Below are 15,959 nucleotides of genomic sequence, written 5' to 3'. Positions count from 1 at the left end.
TTCTACCCCATCCTTTCTAAAAGGATTTAGCAAGCTGCCAGTAATCCACTGGCATTGCAAGGAGCATTCCTCCCTCTCTCTCTCTGCCTCTCTGCCTCTCTCTTTCTGTTTCTCATTCTCATGGATTTCAAAACCTAAAAATAATTTTACCACAAATGGGAGACAAGCTGAGGAGTGGATGGAGGTGGGGGGGTGCAGTCATGGGGTTGGCAGGGTTGTTGGCACAGAACAAGAAGTGGAATTACACAGTGACAATCTCATACTCCATCTCTGAGGCGCTGTAAGTCGAGGCAAAAATGCCCATTTCCCCGCCGCATTAAGTGATTTGCGGGGCAGCATTTGGGAAGGATTTGGACACATGAGGAATCATCCATTTGCATGACATTTTCTTCCTCAAGAGGGAGAGAGAGAGATGTTAAGTGCCTTTACTGTGTTTTTTCTTCTTCTTCTAGACAGTGTTGGGGAAAATTGTTCTCATAAATAATGTTTTCAAATGAAACTGTAGTTACGGCGTATGCAGGAATGTCCCAGAATAGAGCTTCTAAGGCCTGTTTGCCCAGCATGTATCTCAGTGCATGCACTTTCCATAGCTGTAAATCATTAGTGCTGCATCGCTGTGTCCATTAGTATTCAAAGTGCACTGTAATGAGATGGAAAAAGTAGAAATGGAAGCCGGTGTGAAAACTGTTGTCCACCCGACGATCTCACCCTCCTCCCGGATTTATAACCCTCTGATTTTCAGCAACTCTCTCCAAATCCTAATTCCTATCAGCGGCGGCGGCGTACTTGTATTTTGTGTGCATGTTGTAAATTGATGAGAAGCCCGACACTTTGGCTGTAATCTGGAGAAGGAGAGAGAGTATGTGTGTTTGTGTGTTTGTGTGTGCATGCAGAGCAGCGGTTGCACTCACTGTTGTTATGTAATGATGAGATATTGAGTGTGTGACCTGCTACCACTTTATCTCGCCCCACACAGATTGCATTCCATAATCTAATGAGACAGATATTCTTTAATGGAAATCCCGGACAGGGTCATGATTGCCGTGATAAAACTTAAGGTCACACTTCACATTATACAAGACCAGGCGTGCATATATATGTGTAATAGTCGAGGTTGTTTTCGCCATGAAAAAAAACTGTAATCATCCTCTGCATTGTGTTGTTTCTTTGCTGAAATTCGCTCGTGGTAGAACGACAAAAAAACACCATCGCTAAGTAATTACCAATAAATCAGTGCATCATAAATATGTGAGGGACAGAGAGGTGAGAATCAATGCAAACAAGGGAGACAGACAGGAAGTGGTGCAAGTGTGAGACGAATGTATTAAAAAACTGGTCGTACAAATGAGGTCAGCACAGTTTCTGGCACAGTCTAGCTCTTCACTTAATTCACTCATCACACAGACAACATGCAGGCTGTGTGTGTGTGTAACAAGTGCAGAACCAAGCGTATGGAAAGTTTCACCAGACATGACAGTTTACTGCAGCTGCCATAAGAATGTGTGTGACATTTAGGCCTTTGCTAACTTTGGCTCCATGTGACTTTTCCCAGTCTGACTGAAAGAAAACAAAAAAGTAAACATGATTTCTTTCTAAAAATTCTTTGTCTGCCTGTAATTCCTGCTTGAGAATTCTGGCAACAACAAAAGCGTGTGTGGGAAACCTTCTTTCAATTTAGCTTTTATGTTTAATACATTGTTCAGGAAAGCAGCCCGGCTACATTGTGCTAAATGTTTGTGAAAAGGTTTTTTATGACAACAGAAGAAAAGTGTCAGATGATGAACATTGGCTGCAAAGTGGAGCCAAATGACATCATATGTTTAAAGTAAATGTCAGTCAGCACAATCTGGCTGCATCGGTTCAGAATGAATCCCTCTGATGCACCGACAGCGTTGCTGCGACAACAATACAATCAAGTGCAAAAAGTCTTCCCACCAGACGGTGAATCATCTTAATTGATGAACAAAAACATAAACAGTGGGTTTTAATTATGCCTGAATGAAAATAGATGGAGACAAACCGTGTGCGCTGTGCAGCTGGAGAGTGATTGCAGAGGGAGAGTTGCTTCTTGCATTCTTTTGGCAACTTTTGGTTTCACTTCAGTGTGGTTGACGCTTCGGGGGCAGGGGGTGGGGGGGTGTAAGAATCTGGAGTCAGAAGCCATAGTACCCCTGACTTTCCTCTGTTCCTGTCTGATTCTAACCAGCTCCCTCCTCTGAGTTTCTTTCTTTGTCTCTGACTCAAACATTTCTACTTGCTGAGGGGCTTTCGTGCTAGAGAGGGAACCCAGCTGCACAGATGTGCTGCCTGGCTTGCAGTTTTTTTCCAGCATTTGCCTGGAGCAGCCAACCCTCCAGGACCACCGGCCCTGATGAAGAGCTGCAGAGGCTCCATTTGGCAGCTTCTCATTCGACATGGGGTTTCTGTCCCCAGACGTCTTACCCCTCCCCTCCGTCTCTCATCCTGAGTGTGTTCCTTTGAAACAAGGGAAGCTGCCAGGAGGGGGAATCCATCATCGCTTTGGCCCGGGGCGCTACATTTAACGTTAGCACCCAAATGGAAAAACGTGCGCAGCACAACAAGAGCGCTGCGATGAAGGGACCTTCGCTTCCCTTCCGCAGGTCCATTGAAAAACTACGAAGGGAGAACTCAGACCAGCCTCTCCTTCTGATTATCCATCACCCCGGAGCTTGTTGAAAAATCATTTACTGTACGCGAAGGTGATTGACGACTCAAAAACTGGGTCTGCGTGCCTGTCTCATCAGTCCACCCCCCAGAGACATAATACTCTCCCTCAGAGGACAGACATGCACACAAACACGTTCCCAACACAATCTCAAATTGTTTTTCGCGTTGTGACACTTAAAGTTCAAAAGAGGCTGCGGGGCTGTTGTAGGCAGAAAGCATCACAGCTCACAATAGTTACCAGCCCTGGAGAAATGTTTCTCTTGTCACTCTTTGTCTGATTCTCGCTCAGAAACACACACCTAACACAGCAGAAACGTTGACCTGCCGGGTTCAGCGCAGCGGCATCCATCACAGGGAAAGAAATGAGTCCGATGCTGAGGATAAATGGTTCTTTTTTTTTTCTGTTTGTGTGACATGAAAGCTGTACTGACCAGTGTTCAGTGACCTAATACTGCAGAGTAATTTGGTCCGAGGTAGAAATGCCGCTGTCTGTTGTGGTGAGTGTGGAGTAGTCCTGTCTGACCTTGGGAGTTTGCTGCAACGTTTACTGCTGGGTTTATACAATGTTATGCGGATTAAGTGGAAACTTTTGGAGAATCCTTTCTAATCCACCATTCCTCCTGATCAAAGGGAGCCAAATAGCTCAGACTTGATCTTACGTTTCCTTCCCACTGTTTCTTTTCTCTCTTTTTTTTCTATCACTGCTGCACTGTAGATTCATTCAAATATGCACTTTGCCCCGGCCTTGTCTGATTGCGTTCTAAGAAAGTGGCGGGTAAGATAGGGTCAAGAGAAATTGGACTGGGAATATCTTTTGTGCGCTAGGAGCTTTCCCTGCAAAGTATAATTGGATGGAATGTTAAATCAGAAAAGAAAAAAAAAACATGGTCCTGATCATGTGTGTGAGGTGAAACGTGCAGGTACAACTGACTTCAGGACTTTCTGTGTCTGTTCTCTCACTGTAATGATGTCTCCTCAATATCACAGCTAACCTTTATGCAAGGCATGCCGTATGTTATAATCGCATTTTAATCATGTTGATGTCCAGAATCAAAGATTTCTTTTACTACAGAGCCAAAATACTGTGTTCAGTAGAAGCTGTGCATCGGGTTAGAGGATTTACAGCCACACTACAGGGGCTCCAGGCCGTGTTCATGTCTCTCATTAATATGAACATGACTTCTGTTTGACTTGGCTCCAAAATGTATGCACTAACTGTGACTAGGGGTGGGAAAAAAATCGATATTGCAGTATATCGTTGTTCTCTCTGTTGTATAAATAAATAATCAATACACGGCCAATATCGATATTTTATTACAACATTAATAAAACCCGTTAGTGTCACTACCCAATATCTACCATTCTGTTTGCGGGGGGGTTGTGTGGGTATTTTTTCTTTTTCAGTCACATATATCGTCATATATCATTGATCAAATGTGTTCCAATATATTGAATGTGAGTGTTCCAATCGTCAATATCGTGGGCTACACATCGCCACAGAATCGATTCGTGAGCCACCTGTATCGCCCCACCCCTAACTGGGACTAATATTCTCTCCAGTGTCTTTTTGCTTAAGTTAATGATGAAGCGATGACACTTTATGACCAAGAGGTCAAAGGCCATCTAAAATTACACTCATATTTTGAAATTCCTTCAAATTCTTCACCATATATTTCACTGCAGCTCTGCTGGTAGGTGAATATATATAAAACTGTGTTACCTGTCGTAGATGTGTGGGTGTGTTTTCAGCGCCATCTTTCTGTCCCCCAAGAAAGCGGCATGCATGAGGTCAGAGCTGTTCCACCGAAGAAGCATCTCCCCTCTGCTGCTCTCAGATGGTTTCATTTTAATAACATTTCAAGACCCAAAGATATATTCCAAAAAAAAAGAAGAAAAAGTCAAAAGTCAAAAATTGAATATAAATGGATGCACTCTTATTCCTCATTAATGAAACATGTCAGCTCATGACCTTTCTTTCAGGATGTCTGAAACTTCTTGACTAGATATAACCGAGCTCCATGTCGGCCACACTATTAGAATTATTCTGCAGATTATGTTTGATGTGGTGTCTTTACATGGTGTTGTGTTAGTACTAACCTCAGTGCTACTTCCACCGCTTGAGAAAGGGATTAATTATGAAGTCTACATAACAAAGTCCATAAACAAAGCAAAACGATAAACTATAGACCAAGAAATTTTTTTTAAAAAATGACCATTTTTTAAGTGTGTTATGTTGCTAGCTGGCCGGCCATCTGCTTCAGCTAATCAAAACAACTTGACATATGCTTTTTTAAATATATTTATTTATTTACTGTGTAATGTTTTAGTTAGAGGGCTCGGTCTCTGTGGGCCTGCCGAAACAGAAGGCTCTATGTTGCAATTAACAATCTCCAAAAAAAGAAAAGCTCAAAAAAAAAGCACTTGCTTGACACAGACTTGGAATGTCCCGCTCTGTCACTGCCAGCAAGAAAAGGATAAAACCAACAACAGTAGTATCTGTTGTGGATGAGGGAGGGCCCTGAAGCCCACTCATTGAGATATGCTATCTTAGATGCGATATGAGACACACACTCGCAGCTTTACTGAGTCTGTGTGGAAGCGCTCCAGATGACGATTCGTTAGAGGGATTGCAGAAATGAAGAAAGGAAGGAAAAGAAGAGGATCTCTGACAAATGTTTGATTGTTTTTATTCTAAATTGTGGCGCCGGCGGGATTGTGAGTGGATGTGAATGAAGCGTGGACACCTGCAACGTTTCTTCTATAACTAATGTTTGGCTTTCCGAGTTCTTAGAGTTACGTTTTATAAATTTCTCTTTCTCCAAAACTGTCCTGAGCTGATGTAGAACAACTCTTCATGCATTTTAATGATGTTGGCCCAATAGTTGGTCCTTCAGCTCAGAAGTAATGAGTGATACAGATTTTAATTTACCAGTCGTAGCTTCTTAACATGCATTAAAGTGCCGGAGTGGACTTGTCGGCTTGCAGGACAATTTATTTTCTCAATAAGAGCATTTCCTCTACACTCTGCTCCAACAGGTCAGCTGCACCATATTAAATAAACTACACTGGAATAAACATGCGAGGCTTCTTAAAGCACAGCGTGTCCAGAGTGATTAATTAGAAAGAGAAATCAGGGCGACTGAGTATCCGCTCATCTGTAAAACCCTGTAGACTTTGAACAATTTACTCTGCCTCGAGCGGTGTACACAAAAATGGAGGCGATTAATTCCACTTCAGTCTTGCCTGAAACCTTCCAATTTCTTTTCTCAGATTTGTTTGTGAGGTTTGTTTCTCTAAGGACTATTTGCTCTTAGAATAACACAAGGATGTCCTGTAGTAAGCCCTGTGGAGCTCCCAAAAAACCACAGCATGCGTTTACTGCTCCTTTCCCTGATTATTCTATCCACAAAGGTCCACCCACATCGATTACTCCGCTGCTTTCCACTCTCAGATCTAAGTGGTAGTAAAGTAAACTTTTCCTCAGTTGTTTTTCAGTGTGAATTAAAAATCAAGGAAGTAAACTTGTCTGTTTTTGTGTTATCTCGGCATTTCTACAGCAGTAGCTCTCCCAGGCAGCCATGACAGGATATTGATAGGGCCTCTTCTCTTCAGTCCCCTCAGTTTCCCCCTGTTTTTTTGCTAAGTAATCTCCCCCATCCTGGCCGCACACACCCGTCCCCTCCCCACAGGACAAAGAGTTCAAACCTCTGGCGGAGAGGAGCTGTCTGGCTCCCTGTCAGCTGTCCTCCTCCCCCCATGGGGCTGCAGAGTTCAGATGTGAGACGGGGTGATTGAAAATAAAACCAAACTCAAGCGGAGGGGATGCTGCTCCTCTGCGCGCACTGGCTGTTAACATAAGTGAGTGGCTGTCACGCATTTTGTTAGCATCAACACTTTTCTTTGGGCAGCCCTGTGGAGAGGGATTGCTTGTCGCAGAGAGGAGATAGTTGTCAGGGCCATGCTCTTGCCCCGAGGATGGAGACTTGCGGGAGCCCTTCTGCCTGCCTGCTTCATTTCTAAAAGAGAGATACAGGGGGGAGCGGGGAATTGAGGGGCAGGGCAGTTTCTGGAGCAGACTGGTTCCTGCAGATCTGAGCAACGAAGTGGAAAAAAGGCACTTTTTATCAAAGCTTCACTTCAGACACCACTTGGTGACTAGTCATTTTTACAGAGGACCCCGTGGCCTGCAGGAAAAAAAGTGGCCACATCAATGTTCAGAGAGGGCAGCAGAGTTAACAGGCCAGATGGAGAGAAGGGGACTGAGTGTGGTCCATCAGTACTGAGCGGAGGACATGTACGTAAGCAGGGGCAACTAAGTGGGACTCTGTTCCTCTGTGGCTGATAGAAAATCTGTCTCTTATTAGGAGAAAGTCAACATTAAGACCAGGACACCAACAAATCTTCCACCCACCCATCTCCATGTGTTCCACATAAATACAGAACTCTGTCCTGAGAGAATGTCAGTATACAAGAGAAAGGGCTTGAAGGCAGTGGTTCAGTGTAGTCGTCTCTATATGTGTCTGAAAATCAATGAGGCATTAAATAGACATGTTTCTGCACATCGTCATCACGGGGCGGGCGGCAGCTCCTCACGGTATATCTATGACAAGCAGTGGTTGTGCATTAAGCTTAAACAACAGTAAAACAATTGATGAATAGAAAGAGTTCTGAGGGGATCACATGCCTCTCCACAAGAAGAAGATTATACATCTGGACTATTAAAGGGGCAGATTGGGGTTAGGGTTGTCCTAAAGGCAGCATGAGAAAAATCAATTTATGATGTCTTGACTTGCATAGGGGTCACAGTTACAGAGATCTAATCTACTGATGTAATGCATGGTCCAAGCTATAGGCATCACATGTTCCACTATAGGCATCACATGTGTAATCGCTGTTTCCACACCCATCATACATGTCTCATGTCCTGTACAGTCTCTTTACAACATTAACCAGGTTAAATTCTAACTTATCGAGCCTATGGATTTACATTCATCAAAACGTTTGGGGGGTTTTTGTGAAAGACTCTGTGTTGGCATATGGTTCATACTAATTCTGACAAAATAGTGATAAAAGTGAGTGCGTGCATGCGTGCGTGTGTGCGTGGCAACCTCTGGGTGTGACCACCTTGACTGACAGGTGGGTGCTAACTCGCAGCATCAGCTTCCTGCTTCTATGACCTTAGCTCCACACTCTCTCCACCTCTTTGCCTGTATTTGGAGTTTAGGCAGACTGTGGCCCAACATGAGTAGGCCTACCATACAAAGTTATTTACCGTCTGTGGTTTGTGTGTGTGTTTGTGTGTGTGAGGGTTTCCTTAATCTCCCATCATTCCCAGTTGTGTCTAATTTTCTCTCATCTCTCACCCTCTTAATTTTGTACATATTTCTGACTCACCATCCATTTCTGTCTTGATCCCATGCTCGCTTTGATGCTCCTCCCCATTTTTTATATCTCTTTTCCCTGCCTCTCTCCCTCAGGCCCCATCTGTCTGAACTCTGTCCATTTCCACTGCTGACCTCATAAAGACGAAAGTAAGAGGATTCCACTCGCTGCCATGTCAAACAAAATCACACTGCGGTCCTATATAGGATAAAGAGCTTAGATTTTAAATGTATTACAGCTTCAAAAATATACCGCATGTGATGTGTCCACCCTGTAGTCATAAGCTCTTTCTTGATTTATGCTTTCCTCACACGGTGTCAATGTGACTCTCATCTAGAAAACACAAAAGCTCATGTGTCTTTGTCACCGCAGTCAGTCACATCATTTATTTATTCATGAGGAAGCACAGCATTATGGATGCTATAACTTCATACTCATAAATGTGTGATCTGTGTGAAATGGTCTTTTTCACCAAATGGCTGATGGGATTTTTTGTCTTCCTTGTTGTTGTTGTTGTTGTTGTTGTTTTCCGATACAGCAATTTAATGAAAAACCCAAAGACCAGACCGGTAATCCCTGACAACACACACACACACACACAATCCCTGATTTGTGATGTTGGGCATGCTGCATTGTAAACAGATCCAGACAGCATACCAAGGTAGCAAACATCAGAAAGATCTATTAAGCTTTGCAAGGCCGTTGCCCTTGAGAAGACTGTGGTCTTGTACGGAACAACAGTCAGTTTAAAATCTGAATGATACAAACGGAGAAAGTCATTTCTGTTGAGTGGGGGAGGAAAGAAAGTTAATAGGAGAGGCCTATTTGCATAGGTTATTTTGTCCTCTTTTCATAGACAGAAGTTAAACCAAACGTCTCATTTGGGCAGAGCCGATGTGTAATTCCGGTACTTTCCCTGCTGTCAAGTAGTTATTGTAGCAGCTCAGGATTGGATTGAGCTGAAAACATTTGTCTCTCTGCTACTGTGACCCTTGGGTGAACTGTGTCTGCTGAGAAAAACGCTTCCTCACCCAAAGTGTGCAGCACGCAGATTATTTTCAGCGGTGGCGCTGTCATTACGGGTTTGGTTTGATTTGTTTTATAAATGTTCACCTCGGTCAGGGAAACATGATCCAGCGCCCGCCTGTTTTCTGCCTGGATGTTAAAGCCTTTCTGTAGTGAATGTGTCCCGTCAGAGAGGACGTCAGCGGTCTGACACTCACTGAGAATCTGATACTCCTAAAGGCATGGCTGTGGTTACTCTGCACACACACACACACAAATTATCACTCCCAGCCAAATTCCCATTATTCACTTCCACCAGTCTTGCCACCTGTCACCCCCGTCCTCCTTTGCACTTTAATTTTAACCCCCTTCCCTCAGCCTTTGTAATCAATGTTATTTATTGTGATAGAGATTAACTCGGCCTAATCGACGCGACCCACCCACCCAGAGAGAAACTCTAAACGTGCCTGTCTCTATTAAGTGCCTCCTAATGAAAATTCAGTGTGTAAGTTGATGAGTGGAGCGACTCAGTGGGCACACCACGGCGAAATGATGATGAGATTTTTTTTTTTTTTTTTAAAGCGAGCTGGCATTGATTCGATCCTGAATGCACTGTTGCATAACTCTGACAGCGGCTGTTGGTGTACATATTAGTTATGATGGGAAACAAGAAAACATGGGGGATGCTGGATTATCATGCCGCAGCTGTTTTTATTCTCACACTGTAGACCATTTCTCGTTTTCATCAGACAATCTGCTTCCTTAAAATGTGTGTTTTTTCTCCTTTTCTTTTAAGAGTAAGAACCCGCAAGGGACCAGTGAGAGAAGATTGTCACTCATGAGAAAGCTGGTAGGTAGGATTTTAGGATTTTGCTGCCAGTTGGAAGCTTAGGACAGATGAGTTTCCCAGGAAGATTGGAACACACTTAGGCACACACACACACACACACACACACACACACACACACACACACACTCTCTCTCTCTCTCTCTCCTTTAGATGTACGTACACATGTGTGCGCACAGACCACTTGAGCTGACAGTGATTATAAACCTTGGGAATATCTCCCACATGTGGCCTCACGCAGCTATCGAGCTACAAGCCACGCGATCTAACCTCCTCATCGCGGTCCTACCGTTGCCATGGTAACGATCAGTAGTTATACACCCCTCCACACCATCACCACCACAACCTCCGAGACCTGATCCCCCCGCCTTTCCTTCACACCCACCACTCAGATGTGGCTTGTCAGGGGCTATTCAGGATGTGGATTGCCAAGCCACAAGCCCAGCATGGCTCCTGCTGAGGTAGAATAGAACCAATCAAGGAAATGGACCAGCTCTACCATGATGCCACTTATTATTAGCATCGCCCCCGTTTTTGCACTCTGGTATGTGCATCCACACAGCTACTTATTTATTTGTACCTCTTGATAACACCACATCCCATCACCTTTTTTCTTTCTTTCAGGGTATGAGGTTTCCAACAGGTTGTCTGTGTGTGCCTGATAAATGTCTGTGGAAACAAAGGAAAAATTGCTAACTAGCTTTCACGCTGTAATCGTAGCTGGGAAAAAAATCACAAGACTCTGCTGCAGCTAATTCAGTGATGCACTCTTGTTGCCTTCCATTGAGTGATGGGAGTGATTGTAGTGTACAGTAGACCTATACAGTTGTTAACAGCTAACAGGGGAACATGCAGGGAACCAATCATTCTCTGAAATCCTGTCCCCCTACGACTCCGACCGCTGCCGCCGCCCCAGGAGACCATTATGTGCTCTCTGAAATGCGGTAAATTCGCACATGGGAGGAGGAGGAAAAAAAGCTCGCCGTGCTGAATGTGAAAGTTTTTTTATTGTAGATGTGGAAGTTCCAGGGACCTGTTGCCCCACTGTAGAGGGAATGAGCGGTTCTTTTGGGGCCGAGGAAAAGACTTTGATGTGGTTGTATTTCAAAAGTGGTGAAGCTGCTAATTCTGTTTTTCACCCATGTGTGTTGTTCATCATGTCATTAGGGAAACCATTTGTAGATGAATAATTCCAACTCTACGCCGCCCTCAGTCAGATGTTTCTTTATCTCCCCCGAGGGTCTGCTTAACAATTAGTTACCATAGAGGAACAGTAGCACCCGCAAGACTCCTGCGTTGAAATATCAATGAGTATCAGCCCTTCTTCTTTACAGGAAAAGCGAAATTTGTGCTTTCACTACAGCTTCTTCAGACAGCCTCTTCTTTTGTTGTTGTTTGTGAGAGCCAGCTGGCAGATCTGACTCTGCAGACCGTGCTTTGCCAGTGTTAATCCACAAACTGTTGCATGAATGCCACAATTGTGAGCTGTGTTGTTTGGCCTTTTATCATCACACAAATAATTCTTCCACTTTAGAAATTATTATCAGCCAGCAAGACAAAAGAGAGACGGAAACACTGACAAGTCATGCAGCCACCTGCTCAAGCACTCACACAAGAAAATGTATTTAATTAGCGTAAAGATAGCAGGGATGATCGGCACATCAGCAGCTTGGAAAGTTCAGCGCTGTCTTTACTTTCCTCTCTTTCTTGACTAATGCTGCGTGAGAACAAAGAAGTGCACGTTTCCCTCATCTGACTGTACTATCCTTTTGATTCGGGTCTAATTGGGTGCACGTTAGCCTCTGGTACAACAGATACAACTAATTAGGCTCTTGTGCGTGTAATTAAAACAATGTACCATGGCCAAGCTTCCAGCAGGGTGTGTGTTTAACAAAAGCAATTACCAATTTTATCACCTGGAAAGATCCTTTATCTGTTTTTATCTGCATATCAGGCCACTCTCTGTTTGTTGCTGACGACAAAGGCGAGTCCGTCCCTTTGTCGCTGGCTCTGTCGGTGCGTTGGAAGTGTGGAGAATTAGTTTTGATCTCGGGCGGCTGGCACTTATCAGGAGTGTTGTGATATGTGGGGCTCAGTTACGTCCTTTGAGATTTCTCTCCTTCTCACTCACTCTTCTTCTTTATATTCTCCACTCCTCCCTTCTTCCCTCCCTCACCATTAAGCCCTGTATTAAAGATTCATATGGCACCTACAGTGTATTCAGAAAACGCCCCTGCTGCCGCCGCCGCTGCTCACTTCCGTCTGGATCACTCTGCCCTCCACCTTTTCCCCTCTCCCACTACTCACCCCCCCCAGCCCCCCAATATCAGTGAATTCCCACTAATAAGGATACTTAGAGTAAATCCTCCCCAACTCCCCTCTCCACAGCGGATTAGTGTTCTCACCCTCGGCGAAGAGAACAATCGGTTGAGAGGGGCAAAACAAAAGGCCTCCTTGTTGGTGATGTGCTGTTTTGGATCCCGGAGCTTGTTTTCTGTCTTTCTCACTCTCACCCTGGCTGAGGCAGACATTTGTTCATCCTCTCTGTCTCCCTCACCTCTTTTTTTTTCCTCTGCCTTTGAGCTCTCATTTCTCATTACCAGATATGCCATCGATGCACATATACCCCTCTGACCACTTATGGATTTGTTTTCCATTAATATTACTGTCTGACTGAAGCTAATGCTGTCCTTCAGACTGAACTTGATCAAACAAGCGATACTACTAATTTCTGCTCAAGTAAATACGGGTTCCCTGAGGACTATATGTTTCCCTATCTCATTCCGTGTGCATTTCCCTCAGTAAAAACCAATAAGACAGGCAACAAAGTTCAGAGGAATGATAAATAGAGTTGATGCAGGCGTTTATCCCCTCTCTGTCTTAACCCACTCTATCACATGTAGAAATTAGGCAGCTCACGCTAGCCCCACCGGAGTCTTCTAGCAATTAGGCAAGTGCCAGAAAAACACATTAATCTAGCTGTTATATCTAGCCTTGTTAATTTATAGTTGGGTTGGAGAAGCTCACTCATTAATTGGCTGTGTTGGATGACACACAGCGAAATTACATTTACATAGATCATTTTTAAATTGCCACCCAACATCCAGCTGGGAGCAATGCTGAGAATAAACCCTTTGGTTTTAAGTGTTTGCTTGTTTGACGGCAGTTTAGTGATGAGAGAGAGCAGGCATGAAGAAAAGGTGTCTGAGAGGAGCGCTCGGGAGCTGCAGGGTGTTTTGTTTTAAACGGCGCTTTGCGGTAGCCATCTCGCCCACATCTCCATACAGGCGGTGAAATTGGCTGTACTCAGCAGACCAGGACGGAGATAGCGAGTTGCAGGAGGTGCAGGAAGGGTGACAGAATGGGCACCCAACCACGAGGAGCGTGGAGGGCATGAAGGGAGAGTCAATTCCAAAAGGACTCTGGAGTTTTATTCCAAAAATTGAATCGTCAATTTCCATTCAGCCGGCCACTCTGCCGGATTGGAAATGAGTGAGTGTCAAGGCGGTGGTTGTCCTGGAAATAGAGGTTAGCCCTGAAGTGAAATTCAGTGGCGACAGCGTGGGAGGGCTGGGAGGGAGGAGTGGATAAGTGGTAGAGGAGAAAGAAAGGTGGACTGGAATCAAAAGTGAAATTGAACACAGGGCCTGACCTTGGCGTGCTCCGTCTTGCGATGGCCTGGGTGATAATTCCTCTGGCTCACGCTGCACAGACTGGCAGCTTTGGTGCGACCAAGTCCGAATGGAGGGGCGGCTGTAATTATCAGCAGAAGGCTCAGGAGATAAAGAGACTGCAATGTAGGCTTCTCTGGCAGACATCAGCGCTATCTCACACAAACCCCACGCCTGCCGCCCGTCATGGGTCGTGTCTGAGCGTTTTTTTTGTTGTTTTTTTTTTATGAGTGTGTTGAGCGTTATATGTGCCTTTGTTAGCCGGCAGAAGCCCACACTTTGATGTTTGACCTCCCCCACATCTGAAGTCTGCGTGTGACAGTACGTCAACACACTCACCTGACATGAAAGACACTGTGGCACCTTCGGAGATGAGCTGCAGATGCTATCGCTGACACGCCTCAGCTACGCCACACGACCGGCCCATAATGCCACCCTGCTACTTATCAGGCCATCTGTAACCTGATTAAAGCAGCTTATATTTAGACAGTGGGGGACTAATTCCCCCTGACCTTTGTGCATCTGCATTTGATTAGAAATGGTGATCACACAAAGACCGAGCAATTCATCAAACGGGTAATCAAAAATAAGATGTGATCATAGCCATTCGTCAGGTGAAAAGTGCACGTGTAGATATGCGTCTTATCACTCTTCCCCCTCATCACTGGTGGAGGAGGAAAACGGATTCTTTGCTGATAATACATCCTGTTTTACTATTTTTGTAGCCCACACACCATCTATCCTTTGACACCAGGGGAAACTTTAACAAGGAACAGAAGAAGAAACCTAAATTTGCTAATTGATCACTTCACTAATTGCTTCAGCACAAGCAAACTCACAGGTGGCACATCCCTTAATTGTTTATCTTCCGTTTCAGATTCCTGCACAAAATAACACCTTCTCTTCCGCTCGTCTGCAAACACACACACACACACCTCTACCTGTCAGACAGACGGAGCACTCTGGTAGCAGGGACGCAGCGGTGGATGCCTGCCTGAGTGGCAGCACCACTGATCATCTCTACGATTTCAAACTTAATTAACCCGGGCGACGCACCACACGTCCTCCGGCCCGTCAACAGTGAGTGCTGGTTCACAATCTCCTCTGAGATCTGGCGCGGTGACGGGAAAAGAAAGAAGAGGGAAAGGGCAGGACAAGACAGATGGGAACTTGTCGTCCCACCACCATCACGCAGCTTAACCTGCTATTAATTCCAGTACTTCCTGTTTGTCACAGCTCCTGTTTTTATAATTTTGAATATAATTTCTATAAGATGTGACGTTGCTGTATGTGACAGAATGAGCAGTCGAATGATGAGGGCCGTTTGTAGACTTCATTTAGAAGCAAAGACATTGTGAACACAGTCGTGTTAATTTTAGCTTGATGAATCTGAGAGCCTTATGTTTCATTTGCTTTGGCAGAGGACATCTGGCCCTTCTCCCAGGCTTGCCAGTGCCCGGCCAGTCACAACTGTTTATCAAGTAAGGGGTAGGTTATGATGGCATTAGCCACATCACCTCAGCAACATACCATAATATTAACCGCGCCTATAGGAGTTGTTGATAAATGTCGCTAAGAGCTCTGTGAATATAATGCAAAACATCGTCTGGCTCACTGACCCAGCTCTCAGCAATTAGCAGCACGACGAACCCACAAAACAAAACCTCACTTGCCCCCCTCCCCATGGAATTATGACGCCCCCCATAGGCCTGACTCAGACAGTCTGCCTTTCAGATCTGAGAACGCGGAAGTGCAGACTCAACCATCTCTGTGGTCGAAGAGGGAAGTTTGTGTACCCACAAGGGCCTTTGCTAAATTCCCACAACCAACCAGGAATTTAAAAATATCTCAGCTCTGCTGTTTCTCATGCAAAGAGAGGAGAGAAGCACGGCAGCGGATTGATCGGTGACAGCTTCCTTTCTGTGTTTTCATGCATCTCTTGCAGCCTACTGTAAAAAAAAGTCACTCTCTTCCTCACATTTCCTCTGCTTTTCTAATCCCACATATCCATCTCTATCTCCTTCCTCCTCTCTTCTCCTCTCCTCCATCATCCTGTCTGGCCATCTCATTTAAGTCAGTGACATTTGATGTGAAGTGGCGCGGGCCCGAGAGCTCACAGCCACTGACTCATAAAAACACACATGCGCATGGAGGACTTGATGTGGAGGGAAAGGTCAGGTCTTCTCTCCGAGGGTCTAATCACCCACTCTCATTGAGTGGCTTGCTCACTCAGTCACACTTGATTGAGAGAGAGAGAGAGAGAGAGTGTGTGAAAAATGTGGTCAGGGGTGTGACTGTGCATGTAGGCGAAGGAGTGTGCGTGAGTGGGATAGATTGCGCCTTGAGAGTGGTAATTTGCGTGTGAA

General features: G+C 44.9%; 1 protein-coding gene across 4 annotated transcripts in view; it reads left to right on the top strand.

Annotated features, from left to right (window-relative positions):
- plxnb2b (plexin b2b) overlaps window positions 1-15,959 on the top strand; it is a 108,505-nt gene that overhangs the window by 43,594 nt on the left and 48,952 nt on the right. The window contains exons 3-4 of one of the 4 annotated variants that reach the window (XM_028429892.1): window positions 8,166-8,219; window positions 9,872-9,925. The exons of 1 other annotated variant lie outside the window; for it this stretch is intronic. The gene's annotated coding sequence lies outside the window, so the exon portion shown is untranslated. The remainder of the gene's footprint in view (window positions 1-8,165; window positions 8,220-9,871; window positions 9,926-15,959) is intronic. 2 more of the 4 variants (XM_028429891.1, XM_028429894.1) reach the window with 2 other exon arrangements.

Source organism: Parambassis ranga, chromosome 19 (genome assembly GCF_900634625.1).
Source record: "Parambassis ranga chromosome 19, fParRan2.1, whole genome shotgun sequence".
NCBI classification, from domain to species: Eukaryota; Metazoa; Chordata; class Actinopteri; family Ambassidae; genus Parambassis; species Parambassis ranga.
This window is presented reverse-complemented; position numbering and strand designations above follow the sequence as displayed.